At 41.4% G+C, this 17,635-nt stretch overlaps 1 protein-coding gene across 2 annotated transcripts in view; it reads left to right on the top strand.

Moving 5' to 3' along the window:
- TLN2 (talin 2) overlaps nucleotides 1-17,635 on the top strand; it is a 159,212-nt gene that overhangs the window by 29,493 nt on the left and 112,084 nt on the right. The window contains exon 3 of one of the 2 annotated variants that reach the window (XM_027704353.1): nucleotides 15,136-15,218. The exons of the other annotated variant lie outside the window; for it this stretch is intronic. The gene's annotated coding sequence lies outside the window, so the exon portion shown is untranslated. The remainder of the gene's footprint in view (nucleotides 1-15,135; nucleotides 15,219-17,635) is intronic. 2 annotated transcript variants of the gene reach the window in all.

The following is a 17,635-nucleotide window of genomic DNA, read 5'->3' on the forward strand; positions in this document are numbered from 1 at the left end:
GGAAAAAAATCTATTCCATTTGATGGCAAAAATGGTTGAAATTGCTCTGAAGTTTCCACAGTGTTAATTGAATGTTAATGGAGAAATGCATGGTCAGTGAGGATTTCTGTACAATTATTGCATGGAATGTTACATGCTGATTAAGCAGTTCAGTTTTGTCCAGTCATAAGAAATGTGGAATGGGGTAGAAGTAATGGCATAAGAAAACCTAAGTGGCTGCAATTGAATTTCATGCATTTTATAGTACCTAAGTGCTGAAATGAGAGACACTGGTGTTTGGCCTCTGCTCTTGGTTGAATTTTAACTATTAATGTTCTACTATTTGGAAGTTCTATTTGAACTGGTGGTGTGTTCCAGAAGTCAGAAAATTACCTGACTTAGCTGGATTTTGCTTGATTTTTAAACCACAGCACTTTTCATGTAGGATTCTCCTGACTCTGAGCGTGTTACAGGCAGTGAGAGATCCACAGCTGGAAAACAAGAAGCAGTTTTGCAAACTGCATTTTGCAGGTGGGGCTGGATGAGTGTGTCCAGAGCATAAATAGCCATTTAGCTGGTTGGACAGCAAAGCTTTACACTTGACTGGATTTTTCTGCTCTGCAGATGCACTTGGATATGTTGGTTGAAAACTAATGTTCCAAGAGTGGACTTGGATGTGAAGCTTTTCCAGATGGTTCTGGCCAAGTTACAGATGTCTATAAGACATACTGGGCTGACTTAAGAAATGGTGTCATCTCTGTGGGGCAGCAAATAGGAAGGGAATAGGATGCCAACTTCTTCTTATGGCATGTGTAAGTTTGGTTTTGATTTTTCCATTCAATAAGAAAATAAAGCTGTTTGTAGTCGAGGTCATTTGTCAGGTAGGCTGGAAATGATGCAGATAAACAGTTGAATGTTGTGAAGAACATTTTAAAAGTTAGGTTTCACTGACTGGGGACAACTAGAAGTGGTAAACAGGTGTCAGATTTGGAAACCTCACCGTATGGAGAGCTGATGTAAAGCCATGTTGGTTGACTCTTTTGCTTCCTGGTTGTTCCTGTGGTTTGAAAGTACTGTGATTTCTCTTGGAGAATGCTAGGGAAGAATCAGCAAGGTTTGGTTCATTCCCTGTAAGCTCCTGCGCTTTCCAAGAGTTTTTGCCTTTCCAGAAACTCTGTGCCTGTGACTGAGGTGGTATTTCATGGCCTAGATTTTAGTGGTTTTCTGCCTTTTCATGGTTTAACAACTGTGTCAGTGCTGTCCTGGTTTGGATCCTGGTTTACCTTTCCTTCCACTTGGCTGGGCTGTCATTTAGGCAGTAAGGAAACATGCCTGAAGTGCTCTCTTGGATAGTAGTGCTAAAAAATGTGCATATTCACCTTTCTCCTGTTCGTTTTGGAAATTCCATTTTTATAGACTTGGCTTAGGCTGGTTCAAGCAAGGCAGCAGAAATCCCTGTAACAAACCTACCCTGGGCACACAGGACTGAAAGAGTGGCAAGGTCAAGCACTGAGTGCCAGAGTATATATGAAGGAATCTGTGCAGTTGTTGGAAAGGTTTCAAAATGGGATGTGATGCTGAGAATAATTAGCAGTCCTAAAATATTGAACGTTTTCAGCAGTGACTTGTTTGCTTATCAATGATGATGGTCAACAAAAATAGGAAATAACTGCAAAGTATGACCTAAAATCATTGTGTTCCTTAGGCAGAGGGAAATTCTGGCCTGTTCCCTGTCCAGAATGACCCTCTGGGTCAGAAAACCCTGGGTTTTTTTTCCCCCCATGTCTACAAGAAAACATTGTTTGACCAGAAACATTTGCGTGGTGCATCCAGACTTAAGCTGATAAGTGAAGGGCACTGTGTATACTGGTTGAAAATACCCTGTTTTTTCAGAGGTACTTTTGTAAGAAAAATAACTTTCACCACAGTTTGATTTAAGAAAAAGGAACACCCTCTCTCAAACTAAGAGCAAAAAAAAGTTCTTAATTGAAAAACTATTTGCAAGGATTAAGTCAGTCTTTATTCCAATCTAACATCATAAATTCCTTAGAAATAAATTTGAGGGAGCTATCAGGATGCCTGGTTATTTAGTAGAAGAAATCAAATCTCCAGTTACCTTTAGCAGGTATCAAGTCAGTAATTATCTTGGATTTGCTACTTCTGTTTTTAAAATTTGATTACTTGTTGGTAACATTCTGACTTAAGTATTGTCTAAAATCTTAATTTTAGTTACAGAAATCATAGAATAACGACTGTTTTGAATATAATTCACAGTTGCAGCTTGTGCGGGAAGGCAAATTCCACGGGAGACTGAGTTCTGTGGTCCACTGACCTTCTCTGCAAACCGTCTCGTTATTGGAGGTTTCTCGTCGTGTGATGAATATTCAGTTTGGAGCAGGGACCTTTTGAAAATTTAGATTTCAGAGTTCCTAACCACAGAAACGTGGATTTTTGTTCTCTGGGCTGAATTCAGGTGCTGTTGGCAGTGTCACCCCACCGCAGTGCCCTGGGACAAGGTCACAGCTGGAATGTGACCGTGTGGCCGGAACGTGCTCTGGTTGTTGACAATGTCTCCTCATTCTCAAGCTCATGTTGCTGTGCACAAAGCCCTGGTGGAATAAAGCCCTGGAATTACAGTGCAGGTTTGTTCAGGAGAGCTGGATTAAAGCAGGACTCTCATAACCATAGAGGAAGCCGTGGAGGTGGAACAGTAACCTCAGGATTTCTGTGCTGGTGTCACTCGCTGTGAGTGCTCAGCCTTTTCCTGCACTGGGTGGAATTGCTGTCCCTCACAGGGCAGTTTGGGGCCTTGGCATCTCTGCTGGAATTGTCACTTTTAAAGGCTTCCCAGCTGTGGTGCTCAGGGGGGTGACTGCATTCAGGGAACAGGGAAAATGGACCACGGGGCAGAAACCACGGCTCGGTTTTGGGACCAGTGGCAAAGCTGGCAGTGCTTGTAAATCCCTGTGGAGAATGGGAGGCTCCTTGGAAAGTGTCTTGAAACTTGGTTGTTTCAAAGGAGTGCCTGGTGGGCGGGATTGGAAAGCTGTTGTGGAGCAGTTGCTGCTGGAAATGGAAGTTAAGGGGGAAAAAAAAACTCCTTTGCAACTTGAAGAGGAAAACTTCAGGGAAACTGGGCTTCGAGTACAGAGCACAGAAGTCTCTGGGAGAATGATAAGATGTGGGCAATATTGATAGCTGTTGTTGTCATTACCATCATCATCATTGTCTCGACTGTGTCTTCATGAGTTACAGGAAGAAACTCAGATCAACTGAAGGTGCCTCTGAATCTTCAGCCTCTCCACTTCAAACCTGCTGCATTTTCAGTCCATTTACTGCTGTTTAAAGCAAAACTATTTTCATTACTGAAATGTTAACTAACTTTACTTGTTGCCTTAAGACACTCCTGCCATTAATTACTAACAAGCACAGCTCACTACTTGCACAGTGCCTCTTGACCTTGTGGAAAGCTCCTGTGTTTTTGTGAGGGTGTATTTGGGTCTCTTGTAGTGAAAACCTCCCAAATTGCCAAGGTCCTGTTTTGTTTTTTTTTTTACACTGACCTTCTTTGCAACTCCCTCCATCTCTGAAACTCCTAAGAATATGTCTTTTATTGTCTCAGAATTGTAATTTTTGGGCAGGTGAGCAGGACTGAACTTTCTTCCCTGGAGCCTGATTTGTGTGAGGGTTTTGTGCAGCAAGTGATCTGTCAGTTCAACTGAACCACAGCTGTCAGGGTTGGTTCCTCAGATATATTTCCCTGCAGATATAATTATTATTGTTATGCATTTTATGTTGTCTTGATTTTGTTGCAAATTGCATCCTATTTGTTTTACAAGTCCACTTGGTAGCAGTTGTACAGCAACCTTAAACACACTTCTTTGTGCAGAGGAATTTCCTTTCAGCTCTTTTGTTTAATGTGCCAGTTACTTATCAGATGACTTCTTTTGTTTTCCTGTTTGCTGAATGTCCTCCCTGCTGCCTGTGTTACAAACAGGTTAGGATTGTAAAGATTATACACATTATACACATTACACCTGTATGTCTGCTGAAAGTCACTGAAGAAGGAAATGAAACCTTCACTTCTGGCTTCTCATCATCTTTTTTTTTAACTGCTTTCCCTGTGACTAGAATTTCAGTATCATCATTTAATTGAAGTAATTCAGTCACTTCAGGTATGTGTGTCCTTTGGACAGAGGACATAAAAGCTCAGACAGAGACTGTCCATCACGAGACTTTTTTACTTCCCCAACTATCTGGTTGCTATGAAAAAAAAAATCTTTTCTGCCACTTGGATTTCTTGAGCCTTCATTTCTGGGTCCATGTCCTCAGGGACTTTTGCAATGAGAGAATAGTCTCCATCTGCACAGATTATTGTGCACTGGCAAAGATAGGAGGAGGTAGAACACAGTGCCAGAAGAGATGAGCCTTTCTCAATTGCTGTGGGGAAATTCTGGGCAGTTTTGGAGATTTCTTCAGGTTTAAGATACTGTATCCTTGGTTATTTTTCCCTGGAGAGACACCTCCCCCTCCAGCAATTCAGAAATGTTTCAGAAGAATTGGATATTCTGGAAGTGATTATTTTACATGGCTAAATCTTTGTTCCTCAGCCTGTTGTCTGTGTTTCTGGGAGCTACACTAATGCCATACTGCATTTAATCTTCTGTTTAATCCTAGAGTTGTAATTCTAAACACAAGACTTGACTGTCATCTTCACACCCCCAGACTGATGTGTCCCCTGTTGCTTTCTCACCAGGAAATGTTTCCCCTCCCAGATATTTGCCAGTTGCAATTCAGGGCACCCTGCCAAGTGGTGAATATGTGAACCAGAAGTGAGGTTCCTCCCTCATGCTGCTCCCCATGCCAGTCCAGAAGGAGGGTTTGGCATGGATGTTCTTGGCCAGAATTGCTTCCCAAAGCTTGCTGTCCATCTGTCCCTCCAGCTGAGTGCTGTCCAAGGAGCCAACAACACACAGTTGTGGGAGCCTTGAGTGTTAATCATTCATGAGAGCAGCTGGAGTGAAAGTCAATCCAGAGAACAGCTCTGAGTTGGGCTGCTCTGAATTTCCAGACGAGTCAGGAGCGTTGCTGCTCATGTGTAGTGTGACACAAGTGGAACCTGTCACTTCAAAACATAACGAGGAGCACTTGGAAGTGGTTGTGGTAAAAATCCATGTAATACCTAAAACACAGATTTAGAAACAAGGCAGTGAAGATGTGAGTTGAATTCAGACAGTGTCACTTGGCCTGTTGACCTGCTGAATGCTCCCTCCCCAAATACAGCTGTGTTCTATCACCCTGCTCACTTCCCCTGGTCACCCAGAATGGCTCGGGCACGACACTGTGCCAGTCATTTTCTGCATGTTGGTTCACACATTCCTGGGATCTGGGACCCAAACCAGCGTTCTCAAGCAGGTGTTTTAATTGTTGCATTCCACAGTCAGTTGTATTCTTGGTAGACTCTTGTATTTTAATTTTGAGTTCTGTGCCTTCTGAGAGCCAAAGCTGTCTGGGCAAAAGTCTCAGACCTTTTGTGTCTCTGCCAAGTGTCTGTTCTCTAGTCCCTGGGTCCAGGCTGGGCTGGTGCAGTGCAGACCTTCAGATCTGAGTGTTCCACAGCAGCTTCACTGCTCATTAACCTGAGCAGACCTGGGTGAGCTACTGCTCCTCTCGTGGGACATAATTCACATATCTGGGACAGTGAGGTCACTTGTCACCTCTGTGCTAACTTGAGCCAGTAAAGCCAGAAGTACAGAATTGACATAGGTCATGATTATCAAATTGTGCTTTTAGTGCAAATTCTGAATGTGGTGCTTTGGATTTTTGGCAGAGAGTGGGGAAAAAGGTTATGGAGTGTTACATGCAGTAACTCAGGGTCCCAGATACGTTGCATGTGTTTCAAGAAGCCTGCTCTAAGATTTGGTTTGTGTTCATCTGCCTTGATAAATGTATTTTTCTGCCTGAAAGTTGAATTTGGGCTCTGTATACTTGAAGAATTAATACACAGGAAACATGTTTATTCTGAAGTGAGACTTTGGGATGAAAACCAGAGAGGTTTTAGCAGAGCTGTTAAGACAACTCAGCTGAGTTACAACAGTAATTTCTCCTTTCAAAATCTGGAAGCAATAAACACTTGAGATGTGCTTTCTGAATGCAGTGGAATCAATCCCTTGGGCAGACACTGTAAGAAAAAAATCTGGAATTAACTTTAGGTATCATGTGATCTGCAGGCTGGAGCTGAGAATGCAATGTTTTACCTCTTCCTTTTAAAGGCTTCATTCCCTGCACGCTGGTGTCACAGTGACCTGTTTGAAAAGACCAGATAGGAAAATTGCTTAATTTACTTGGTTTTTTTGGCTTCAACTCCAGGACAGTGAATGGAAAATCAGTGAAAATATATCTTTCTTGGGTCTCAGTTACTGAAAGAGTTAGAAGTCAGTCCATTTTTTCCCTACAAACAGTTTGACTTGTTGCTGACATGCTGACAGTGTGGAGGGGTTGTGTTTGGGGAGTGTGTTTCAGTGTTGTTGTTGGGGGTTTTTTGTTTGGGTTTTTGTTTGGTTTTTTGGGGGAGGTTGTTTGGCTTTGGGTTTTTTTGTTTGGATTGTTGTTTTTTTTTAAACCGTGAAACCCTCCAGCGGTAGAGTGGTAACAACTTCAACTGCACTTCTCCATCTGCAGCAGCACCGTGGCAGCTCTGCAGTCACCTTCAACACCTGAAACCAGCTCTGAGTGACTGGGATTGTTGAGCACTTCAAGCTTTTTGCAGTATTAAAGCAGCTCAGTTGACAGCACTTTCTCTCTATCAAAGTGCCTCGGGGGGGACCTGATTTAAGTTTCTTCACAGAAAGGTTCTGGAAGTCAGGGCTGGTGTGTGAAGGAGACTTACAGGAGTGAACTTCAAGGTGAACCCTGGCGAGGCAGGAGATTGGAAACCAAAATACCTCCAGTGTGGAGAGTGAATGGAAAGGACATTTTTTGGGGTTAAACCACTTGGAGGTCTGATTTGGTTCAAGACCATTTCAGTGCAGAAGTGTGATGGAGTTTTGCCTTCTCCTTAGCCTATCAAATAAATATATAATATTTATATAAAAAAACTTTGATCTAAGATCACCACATATCTAGAAGTAGTGGATGCCTCTTGAAAAGGGTTATTTCGTGCTCTGGGCTGTCTCAGCCCAGAAACATGTGCTGGGAAAGCTTGATCTGTCAAGAGAAGACATCTCTCATCTCTCTTGCATTTACTGGGAGGGGGGAACGAGAAGGACATTGAGCTTCTCGTATTTCTGATTTCCATTCAGAGTACTAACAGCATGTATTTCTCAGGTCTGTGTTTTTCAGCACTGCCTCTCCTTCTTCTCCCTTTTAAATAGCCATTCCAGGCAGTGTTCTCCCCCAGGACACAATAAGTGCTGTTCAACCTGTCTGCGAACACTGCAAAGCATCATTTCTGTTCTTTGGGGGACTTGAGGGAAAGCAATTAAAATGACAGGAAGTGCTTGGGACTGAAAGATTTATGTCTGTGGGAAGATCTTATGAAATTCAAAGCGTATTTTAATGAGAAAGAATTGATTTGGCAGCTGCATAGTTAAAGATGGGCTGTTTCTTTCCGAAATGTTAAATTAACGTCCTCCCAGACAGATCAGGCAGAAGGAGAACTGCTTTGTGCAGATCTGGTAGAGTGGATAGCAGTGATGTGTACACTCTGGAGATATACTAAATTCTCAGTCACTGAGGATCTCTAATAAGTAGCAGTGATTAAAGCTGCCTTTTAAATTCCCCCTCCCACAGTTGCATCGAAAGACATTTACCTCCTACAAGAAAACAAACAGGAGGCAGACACTCAGCTCCTTAATCCATTTAATGTGTCTTCACTCACTCACAGAAATGGCTGTCATTTGGAGAGGGAAGTGTATTGAAAGTAATTTAAAAATCATGGTTTGTTAAGGTTGAAATGCTGTGTATGAGGCTCGATACCAAATCTCTGTGCTGGGAACGTGAGCTTCAGGCTTACAAGAAAATCACCAAGTAGTGCCTTGGCCTTGCCTGCCCCAGGAATGATTCACTAGATGTTCTCCACATTTTCTGGTGTTCTGAAGTTGTCTTTTCCTTACTGCTGGTGGGATCTTTTCAAGTTGGGCTGTGCTTGGATGTAACAGATTTCCTCCTGTTGGGATCTTGCAGCCTCGCCTGTGCTGAGCACACTGAGGGTGCTGTCCTGAGGGGATGGAATGTGGGAACACCTTGAACTCATCAGGAGCTCAGCAGGGAGGCCATGTGTGTTGGCATGTCTGAAGTGACAATAACACACCTGCACACCTGTGTGTGTATGGAGTTGGCCCAGAATCACTTCCCTCCACGTCTCAGTGTAGCTGCATTTTCTTTGGTGACCAGCTTTGGTTCTGAGGAGCTCTGGGGCTGGTGCTGTTTGTTTGGAGATTCCCTGGAATGCACAAGGCCTGCTCCATCAAGGGTTTGTTGGCATGATAACAGAAAGGACTTTTAAGTTTGTTTTGGGGAATTCTGGTTTCAGTTCTAAATACTTTCTCACTCCACACATCAGAAATTTATATGCTAACATGAACTTTGGATATTTAGTATATTTGTGATTCAGCGTGTTTCTCACTGGCAGGGTAGTTAAAGTGTTGCCTAAGTTAAGTGTTTAATAACTTTCCTTATCAGAAGATAAGGAGGTTTTACAAACCACTGCTCTTTAAAAAGAATCTCTTCGGTCTAGTGAAGCAGTGAGGGTAATAGAAAAGTGGAAAATCCAAGTTTTATGTCTCTTGAAGCTGGGTTTCCAACACTGTGTATCTGGAGTCTCTGAACCATTACTATACCAACCCTTTGGATGCAAATAGGAGCAGCCCAGCTTTCGAGGAATGTGTGTGGAAAGTTGGCAAACTTCCTGTGAGTCATGCCGGGGAAGTAAATTGTGTGCTTTGTCTGCTGCAGTGTGAAGGGGCTGGAGGTCTGTTGGGAACAGATTTAGCTGGCAAACTTTATTTTAACTATAAACAGCTTGAGAATTACCCCATTAGAGTGGCAGGTGTCCTGTCCTGGTAACACACTCTGAAGAAACTGGACCAACAGCAAAGCCTTGTGCTGTTTTGTTGTGGTTTTTTTTTTTCCTTTTCTTTTATTCTCTCTCTTTCACCTGTCCATTAAAAGATTACTTTTATTATTTTATTGCCTGTTCAGCTCATGCAGCAACCCTGGATGTGAAATCTCAGCTCCCAACACCCACACTGCTGATGACTTTATCAGCAGGTCTTTAGCCGGGATTGGATGAGGAATTGCATGTCAGCATTGGAAGTGGAAGTGTTTACATTGCAGACAGCCTCATAATTTGATTGGAGCCTTGTGGGATCTCTTTCAAGTGGCATACTTAAATTAGAATTGGCATTGCAATAAGTTTTTTGTTTCAGGTAGCTTAACTGTTAGTACTTGTAATCAGGTGCCTTTGTTACCCTTCCTGCAAGGATTTTAATGTAAGACCTGGATCTGGTTATAGTTTTATTTTATATGGGGTTAAAATCTACCAAGTAGATAGTCAAGCTATTTAAAATGTTCTTGTTAATGTATTTTATTACATGGAAATGGTAGCCATTGTAATAGGCAGTCATTTTAATTGCTAAGACTTTGGGTTTTTTCTAAAATGCCTCATGCTGTAAATTCCTTTTTGGTCTAACTATAAGCCTAGCCTATTTGTTTTTTTTTTCTTTGAAAATGAAGGTTAGATATACTTTCCTGAAGAGTGAAGCTTGACTGGGGATTGGGAGCAGGGCCAGTGGTCTGTCATGGATTGATATGCCTTTTTGGAGTAGTAGTTGAAGGGAAAGGTGAATCCACTCCAGAAGATGCTTATTGAGGAGAAATGTTTGAGGCCTCAGTGATTCATGACTTAAAAACAAAGGGCAAGTTCTCATATTACTGTTTTTATGGTAGTTGCTTATGACAGCTGAATTCACACTTTCTTACAAATATGATGCAAAATGTACTGGTTTTATTTATATTTGTCATAGGAGGGCAGAGGCTCAATAGTTGCCACTGAACCAGGGAATCTTTGCAATAGATTGCTGAATAACTGATTCTGTAATGTGTGTCAGTGTAAATGGGTGAGAAATCTGATTAATTTTGGCCAGGGTGCAAGGTCATATCTGTATATTCTGAGTGTACAGGATCACAGCATCCTCAGAAAATAGGCCCTGTGCTGGGGAATTTGTGATGCTGTGGAGTTGTGTTCACTGCAACTGTCCTAAGGTTGTTCCCACGAAAAACAGTTTATTGTCTTGTTTACATTGGTTAAACTGCTTGCAGATTGTCTGCTTGGAAATAAGGGATAACGTTAATGTGGATTCCAAATTCTGAAAGGTCAGAAGTGTGAATGGTACCCCGGGGAGGAAAGTGCCATGTCCTTCTTTTTAGGGACCTATTGTTTCACATCTTTACCTGCCCTTTTTCAATTACTGTCTGTTGTATTCCATGATTGTATCTGATGTATTTAGCTCTGTTTTTAAAGGACTTAATCTCTGCTCAAATCCAGAGCCAGAGATTTTGTAATAAATGAAGCCCTAAATTTACTTTCTCTCATCAGAGGAAAGACTTTGCAATTTGGTACCAAGAACACAAACTGTTCTGGGCAAACATGTTTTAAAGAACTTACCAAGTGTGACTGAATGTGAATATTTGCTGGAGCTTTTTCTGTAGTAGTATCAGTAATAACAATAATAGTAATAAAATTGAAGCAAGTTACTATTTAACCTTCTTTGCCCACCTTGAAAGGAGTACAATTTACATTAAACAACATTCTGTCTTTCTACTAGACAAGAAAATTGGAACCTTTTGTTTTAAACTTCCTAAGAGGAAGCTGGAGTTCAGAGTAAAGTTTGAGTAATAACTGCTCCTTTATGGAAAACTATCGACTGCTCTTGGAGAGCCCCAAACAGGAGGCAAGGAGTGTTTGCCTGGCAAAAAGTTCATGTTCAGGGAAACAGATGAATACTATTCACAGAAAGTTGGCTCAGCAGCACAATGTAAGAGATGAGATGTACATAATTGTGAAATTTTAGCAGAGTGTAGTTGCCTTTAAATGATCACAACGGGCACTTTATTCCTGCTCTACACAAACATGAAGCCTGGAGAAGAACTTAATGCCAGACTTTGCTCTCATGTTGCAGAATTTACTTGTGCCTTTTCAGAGCTCCCCAAAACCATTATCCCAGATGTGCAGGTGATTGTGAGGATTGGCAAATAGAAGCTGCAAAGCAGTAGTTCAGATCTGATGAGAGTGAGCAGCAGTGGATCCCTGGATGCTGGAAGCTGAGTCTTGGCAGCCCAGTGCAGGGATGAGCTCCCACCATCTGTGAGGCACAAAGGAGGTCTGGCCTGAACACCACTGTGATAAACCTCCCAGTTTTGTTCCAACTGTGAGGGAAGAATTGCATTTGAGAGCATAGTTTCACCTGAGGGATAGTCAAATTTGGCTAAATGCTGAATAACTCGTGCCAGGAGCTGAATTCTGCTCATTTATGAAGTAGTCTTGAGGAAAGAGACAGGTAAGGAGGAAGCAGGATTTGACAGAAGTCACACGGCACAGGACATCTAAATTAGTACCTGAAATGGCCATTCAATACCTTTATTATGTGCAGGTGTCATGGTTTGAGACCCCCAAAAATCCAATTTCCAAGTCTAAGCCCCCCTCCCACAACTCACCCCAGTGTGAGAGGGGTTTTCCAGACACAACACAAGACTCAGTATGGGGGGAAGGGAATTATATTACAATTATTACACAAATAAATATTATAACACATTATATACACAATTCTAACTCGCTCTCCTATGGTAAAGCAGTATTTACAATGGATCAAATCTCTTTTCTGTCCAATAAGAGTCCAGAAGGGAAGAAAGAAAGATCCTTTCCACGTTCAGGGCAGCAGTGTCTCTCTTCTTCAATGCAGCAGTCGTAGCTGGAATTGTAGCTGGATCTCTCTCTCCATTACAGCAGGGAACATAAAGTTTTGAAGCATGGAACTACATCACGGAACTAAATTTCCTGATGTCTTGGGTGGGGGAAGGAACAATCTCCCTGTTTATAGCTTTAAAATATCAAGCAGTTGGCAGATTCATTTAGCAGGAATTGGTACAGCAATGTGGTGATGGATGCCAACAGGATTAAAACCTAGGAATCCATGCTCTGTAATGGACTATATATTTGAGTTTGGTTCTGGTTTTGACAGCAATGCTTGGGAAACAGCAACAAAAACAAACCACACAATCCAAAAAGCATAAACAAACAAACAAAACCACCCCACAAAACACAGCATGGGCAGAACACATGATAAACCCAAAGGAAATACGTGGAGAGGAACATCTTCCACATTCAGGAAACGTAGTATGAGAGGATGCTGGAATTTATCCTTGTGGTGTCAGTGAGCCTGTAATCCAAATGCTACTGAATTAAGCTGTGTTAACAATCACCAAGTATTTTGAGAATGCAGAATACCTAGGAAATCTTTCTAAAGGGCGAATTTACCTCTAATTCATAGTGTAGGAATTCTGCAGTGGAATTGCTTTTCTTTATTCAGTTTATTCAGTTTTCTTGTTCTATCAATAACATCTCTAAAGTTTGAACCCAAAGCATTTCATAGAAATGTAGCTGCAGCTTAGGAGAGAAGAGAAGGGGGGGAGTCAGGGGCTTATGCTAAGAAATACCCCAAATATTCAGAAAGCCCTGTGGAATTGTGTGTGAGCTGCCAGAACCAGGTGCTTTCTGCACTCACTGCTCCCCCTGCCATAGGTTTAGGAGTGGCACTAAACAATCCCAGGCTCCCAGCAGCCCATTTGCTGACTGGGATTTTTGGGCAGCCTGCTTCCAGCTCTGACCACATTCCAGGAAGTGAGGACAATAGATTAAACAAACAGTGATTAATAGTTTTTTTAGGCTCTCTTTATCTCCCTATTGATAAGTTTAAAAAAAAAATATGGCTGCTTCAGCAGTAATGAACCCACTTGAAAAATGAATGTTGTTTCCACAGTGCCGTTTGTTCAAGCTGGTCTTAAGATGTATCACAGTACAGCAACTTCTGTTTTCCTCAGACTCCACAAGGGTATATTCCTTTTTCTATGGTTAGATATTCTGATAACTTAAAATCTACTATTTAAAAATAAAATTTTAATTTTTAAACATGGTATTCTACTCATTGAGTTACTCTGGTAGGATATGCAAATGGCTTGTTTTGTTTCTTCCCTTGGTGTAAAATGTTGAGAGCAGTTCCTTCACCTCCTTCCTTCCCAGTATGATTAACACTGAAATGAGTAGATAGACCCTCCTGATAAACTACAGGAAAATGAATTTCTAGTTCCCCATATTTGGTTTACAACTTGGAAACAAAAACTGGGAGTTCTTTTTGTGTTTGTTTGGGTTTTTTTAAGCAACAGTTCTGTTCTTAGAACTGCTTTTGAAAAGAGAAATTTCAAAGCAGTTTCCCGGCTGTTTAAATCACCACAGTGGTAAATTTTACAGCATGTATTGAGTTGGAAAGTTTATTTGGGTGCCTTTGTGAGGTGTGACTGGAAAGGAGCTGTAATGGGATGGTCACTTCACTCTCTGCTCCATCATCTGGCTTTGTTGTCTCGTGGATGTGCTGGGTCCTTCAGGCATTCAGGTTTGGACACAAGCCCATGGGACCCTTAATTGCTGATGGTTTGAGTAGAGGAGGAGATGCTTCCAGGCAGTGCTTGGTGCTCACAGAACTTGGGAACTTGAAAGGGCTTCTGATGCCTTCGTCAACAAAGGACTGAAAATGAAGAAAAGTATCAGGCACCAGTGACTGAAACACTTCACAACTACATTTGAAACAAATTTTAGAAGTGTAAGATATGTGCAAGTGTGGAAAAGTAGACTGCATTTACTCTGAGCTGCAGTAAATGTATTAACCTGCACTTCATGGTTGTGTTGGCATAGAGCTGATGTTACTAAAAAGTCTACTGAAAGGGAAAAAAAATCACTTATCTAACCAACCAAGACAAGAAAAACATCCTATGATGAATTTGTTCTATGAGAAATGTTTTTTCCAGCTTTGGTTGGTGATTATTTGCAAGGATTCTTTTGTTGCTGTAGGTTTTGCTCAGCTGAAAGGCATTCCCTGCTGGGTAGCTGTATGCATGTGCAGCTTTATTCTTTCTGAGTTGGTCTTTCTAAATTGATCCATAAAGTAGTTTGAAATTTGGAGAGCTGTTGTGGTAAGAGAGTGCTCTGAGAGATCTAAAAGTGGGATCAGAACCTTCCATAACTGCAGTCTGGAACGTAAGCCTTGGTGAGCAGCAAGATCTAGGCCAGACATAAGGCTGGACCTGGAAAAGTGTTTTGAGGTTCTTAGAGGGAAGGTGGTGTGTGATTCTGTGGGGTCTGGAATTGCTAAATTGCAGTTTATGTTGGTGTGCAAACTGCTCCCATCCTCCTGATTATTAAGCCAGTATGCTGTATTAGCTTTTGTTTAGAGTGAGAACTAACAAATGATTGTAAAAATCCTGAGGGGGGGGGAAATGACATCAAAGTCTTGCAAAACAAAGCCTGAAAACATCCAAAGAAGAAAACCCATCTCCTCAAAACAGCCAAAGCCTTGAAACAGGGTTTGTTTTATTTTAAACACAAAACAGGACTCCAGTTCTGTTTTTACTTTTTCTGCACTCACACTTTCAGAAGGGGGTTCACTGTGAGGGGGAATTGGACAGAAAGGCTTGTGCTGTGGTGCTTTAGACTGTTATTCCACACAGTAAACCATGGAAAAGCAGAGTTAATGCAGAATAGATGCTTTGAGAGGTCAGTGTGATTGTTAATTCATGTTAACACCCAGCCTTGTGCTGTGTTTTTGTCATTGACCAGGCAGTTTCAAAGTACTTACCTGTAAAAACTCAGAGTTCGTTTATTATGAGCTTTTTTCTGTGTGTAATTTGGAAGCCTGGGTTGAATTTTGTTTTCTTGAACACAAAGCTGTTCATTTTGGCAGTGCACATTCTGACTCCCAAAGAGAAAAGGAGACTTACAACTTCCTGAGTTGCTTCCTTTCCAATGTGTTGACAGCGAAGGTACTTGAAAATAGAAATGAGTGGACTGGGAATAAGAAAGTAACTTGTTTGTATCTTGTGTTACAGACCGGGTTACTGGAAGCCTCCCACGTGGTCAAATAGTACTTTCAGACAACCTTATTTTCTATTAAATGAAGTTTAATTTTGAGGTAAGGTCCTGTTTAATTTTCTTTGTTATGCCTATAATGACATAAAACCCACTACAGTAATTTAAAAACATTTATCTGCTGCTTGTATACATATATATATGTTAGTGTAAAACTTTCTGTAGAGAATATGTGAAATATATACAGCTGTGGCTGTGTTTATGAGGCGAGAAATCAAGCTGAAAAATAAATGTGATTTATGAATATTGAGGCACCAAGTAAATATTGCAATTAACAGGCTGGAGATTAACGTGACCATCACAGACAGGGACTGTTTTTAAACAGTTTCCAGGGAGACTGGGGAATATGATCATGTAATAAATGAGTTCTCTGAGCCTTAGGAAAAAGGGCTGTGCCTTTCACTGGTATGAGAACAAATAGCTGAGAAGATGACTTAACTGTTTCATCTTAGCACATGTAAGAGGTGGCAAAAAGAACAAGGGAAAATCATTACCAGGATAATTTCACAGCTACATTACCATTTCCATAGTGTACTGCTCTCAGAATGTCACAAAGCAGTAAAACTGGCTCTGGGCAAAATGTTGATAAATCTGTCTCCATATTCTTAATCTGTTGGAGTTGCTTTGACCTTGTACACAATTACTGTTCTAAATGTGTCTCTGGCTTTGACTGCTCATCTGGAAACGGTGCTTGAAATACTAAAAGGTCGCTAATGGAATTTTGTCCTGCTATTCTCCATGTTTGAAAAATGTCTTTAGTGAACTTTCAAAGCAGCCTATAATTAAAGCAGCATGTCAGTTTGTATCAGATATGTCTCAGGACAAGGTTAAGTGAAGGTGTTTTAGGTACAGATTGAAACAGGCTTTGCTAAGAGCAATAACAGAATATCTGAATTCTGCCTGAACCGTTTGAAGTCTGCCAAGCTGACTTAGAGCTTTTGGGGAAGATGTGCCCTTTCTGAGCACGTTGGATGTAGGAGGAGGGACCTTAGATTAGCACACAGTTGGCAGTGTGCTAGGCTAAAGATAATCTAATTGCCCTGTAATGTTTGCACACACTGTTACACCCTGACACAAGTTCAGTGGGATTTTGGGGTTTCTTGTTTCTGTCTCTGTGGAAGGAGCAGCAGCTGTTTTGGGGCTCCATCCTGTTCTCTTCAGAGATTTAGGTTTTCCTCAGGCTTAAAGCTGTTCAGAAATTTTTATAAGGATTACACAAACTTCTGATTTCCATCCTTCCATATCCAGTAGCTGTGAGCTTTTTCCCCTGGGGGCATGGAGTGCTCTTAAAGCTGGAGCAGAAGGAATGCTGTGGTGCTTACTTGGTACATTCACTCTGATGTACCTGAGCTTTCCCTTGTGTCTCATGACTGTGTTGTCCTGTTCTGTGGCTATGACAGAGATGTTGATTTGATGGGTGCAAGGTGTTCTTGCTCAACCTTTCTGTTCTCACTGGTGTTGGTGATTCTGGTGGTACCTGAGCCCTCTGCAGTCCTTTGCTGTAGGTCTTGTTCCCTCCCTCAGCTACTCCTTTTTTTTCCTCTTTAACCTTCAGTATGTTTTACTCAAAGTTCTTTTGACTAACTCTGTTTGTTTCTTCTGTTGAAAAAAGTGTTCTTATTTAATAAAAAATAATTTACTTACCAAAAGCACAGAGCCTGATGTCCAAAAAAACTTGTTTACAGCCGGCACTCACCCTTTGAGATGGCGGGAAATGTTTAAGTATTGAGGCCCTGTTGTTCCTTCCCTTCCTCCTCTGCTCAGTTGCTGGCCTCAAGAAATGAAGGAGCACTGAGCTCATTCAGCCTTGGTGCAATACCACCTGCCAGAGAACTGGGATTTTAGGGATTGTAAACTGATTGGTAACCGGGGATGGAGGTTGGAAGAGCAGGAGAAGGTTTCTCTGGGAGCTGCTGAAATGCTTTGGGAGGAGATTGTTCATCTGCTGGTTTTTGATGATCCGATTGAAAATCTGGAATTCTGAAAATTGAAAATTCTTCTTTTGAAAATCTGAGTTTGGGTCGATGATCTGCTGTTTTCCTCTTTGGGGTGTTTTATGGATGCATCACTTGAGTAGTAGGCTGTGTGAAACTGCTGCATCTACTTCTCCAGCATTTGCTAGGCTATGATGGCACTTCTATGTGACCACCTTCCTAATGAGAGATGTGTGTTGAATTAGTAGTGCTGTCTTGCAATTTTTTTAATTATTTTTAATATTTTTCTGTAAGCTCTTATACCTCCATGACATGAAAATTGATAAAGGATGATGATTTATACAGAAATTGTGTTAATCTCCCGTTGATATAAAATTGTGATTGCTTGTGAGCAAAAATTGTCTGGATAATACTGCAGTACATGAGATAGAGACCAGAGTGTTTAAGAGTGTCCTGGTTAGAACGGCTGGGACCAATTAATCCCTGGATGGGTGTAACCCAAAACTGTGTATTCTATAGCCTCCAT

The sequence above is a fragment of the Neopelma chrysocephalum genome, unplaced genomic scaffold (assembly GCF_003984885.1).
Source record: "Neopelma chrysocephalum unplaced genomic scaffold, ASM398488v2 Primary Assembly neopelma1_274, whole genome shotgun sequence".
In the NCBI taxonomy this organism is placed as follows: domain Eukaryota; kingdom Metazoa; phylum Chordata; class Aves; order Passeriformes; family Pipridae; genus Neopelma; species Neopelma chrysocephalum.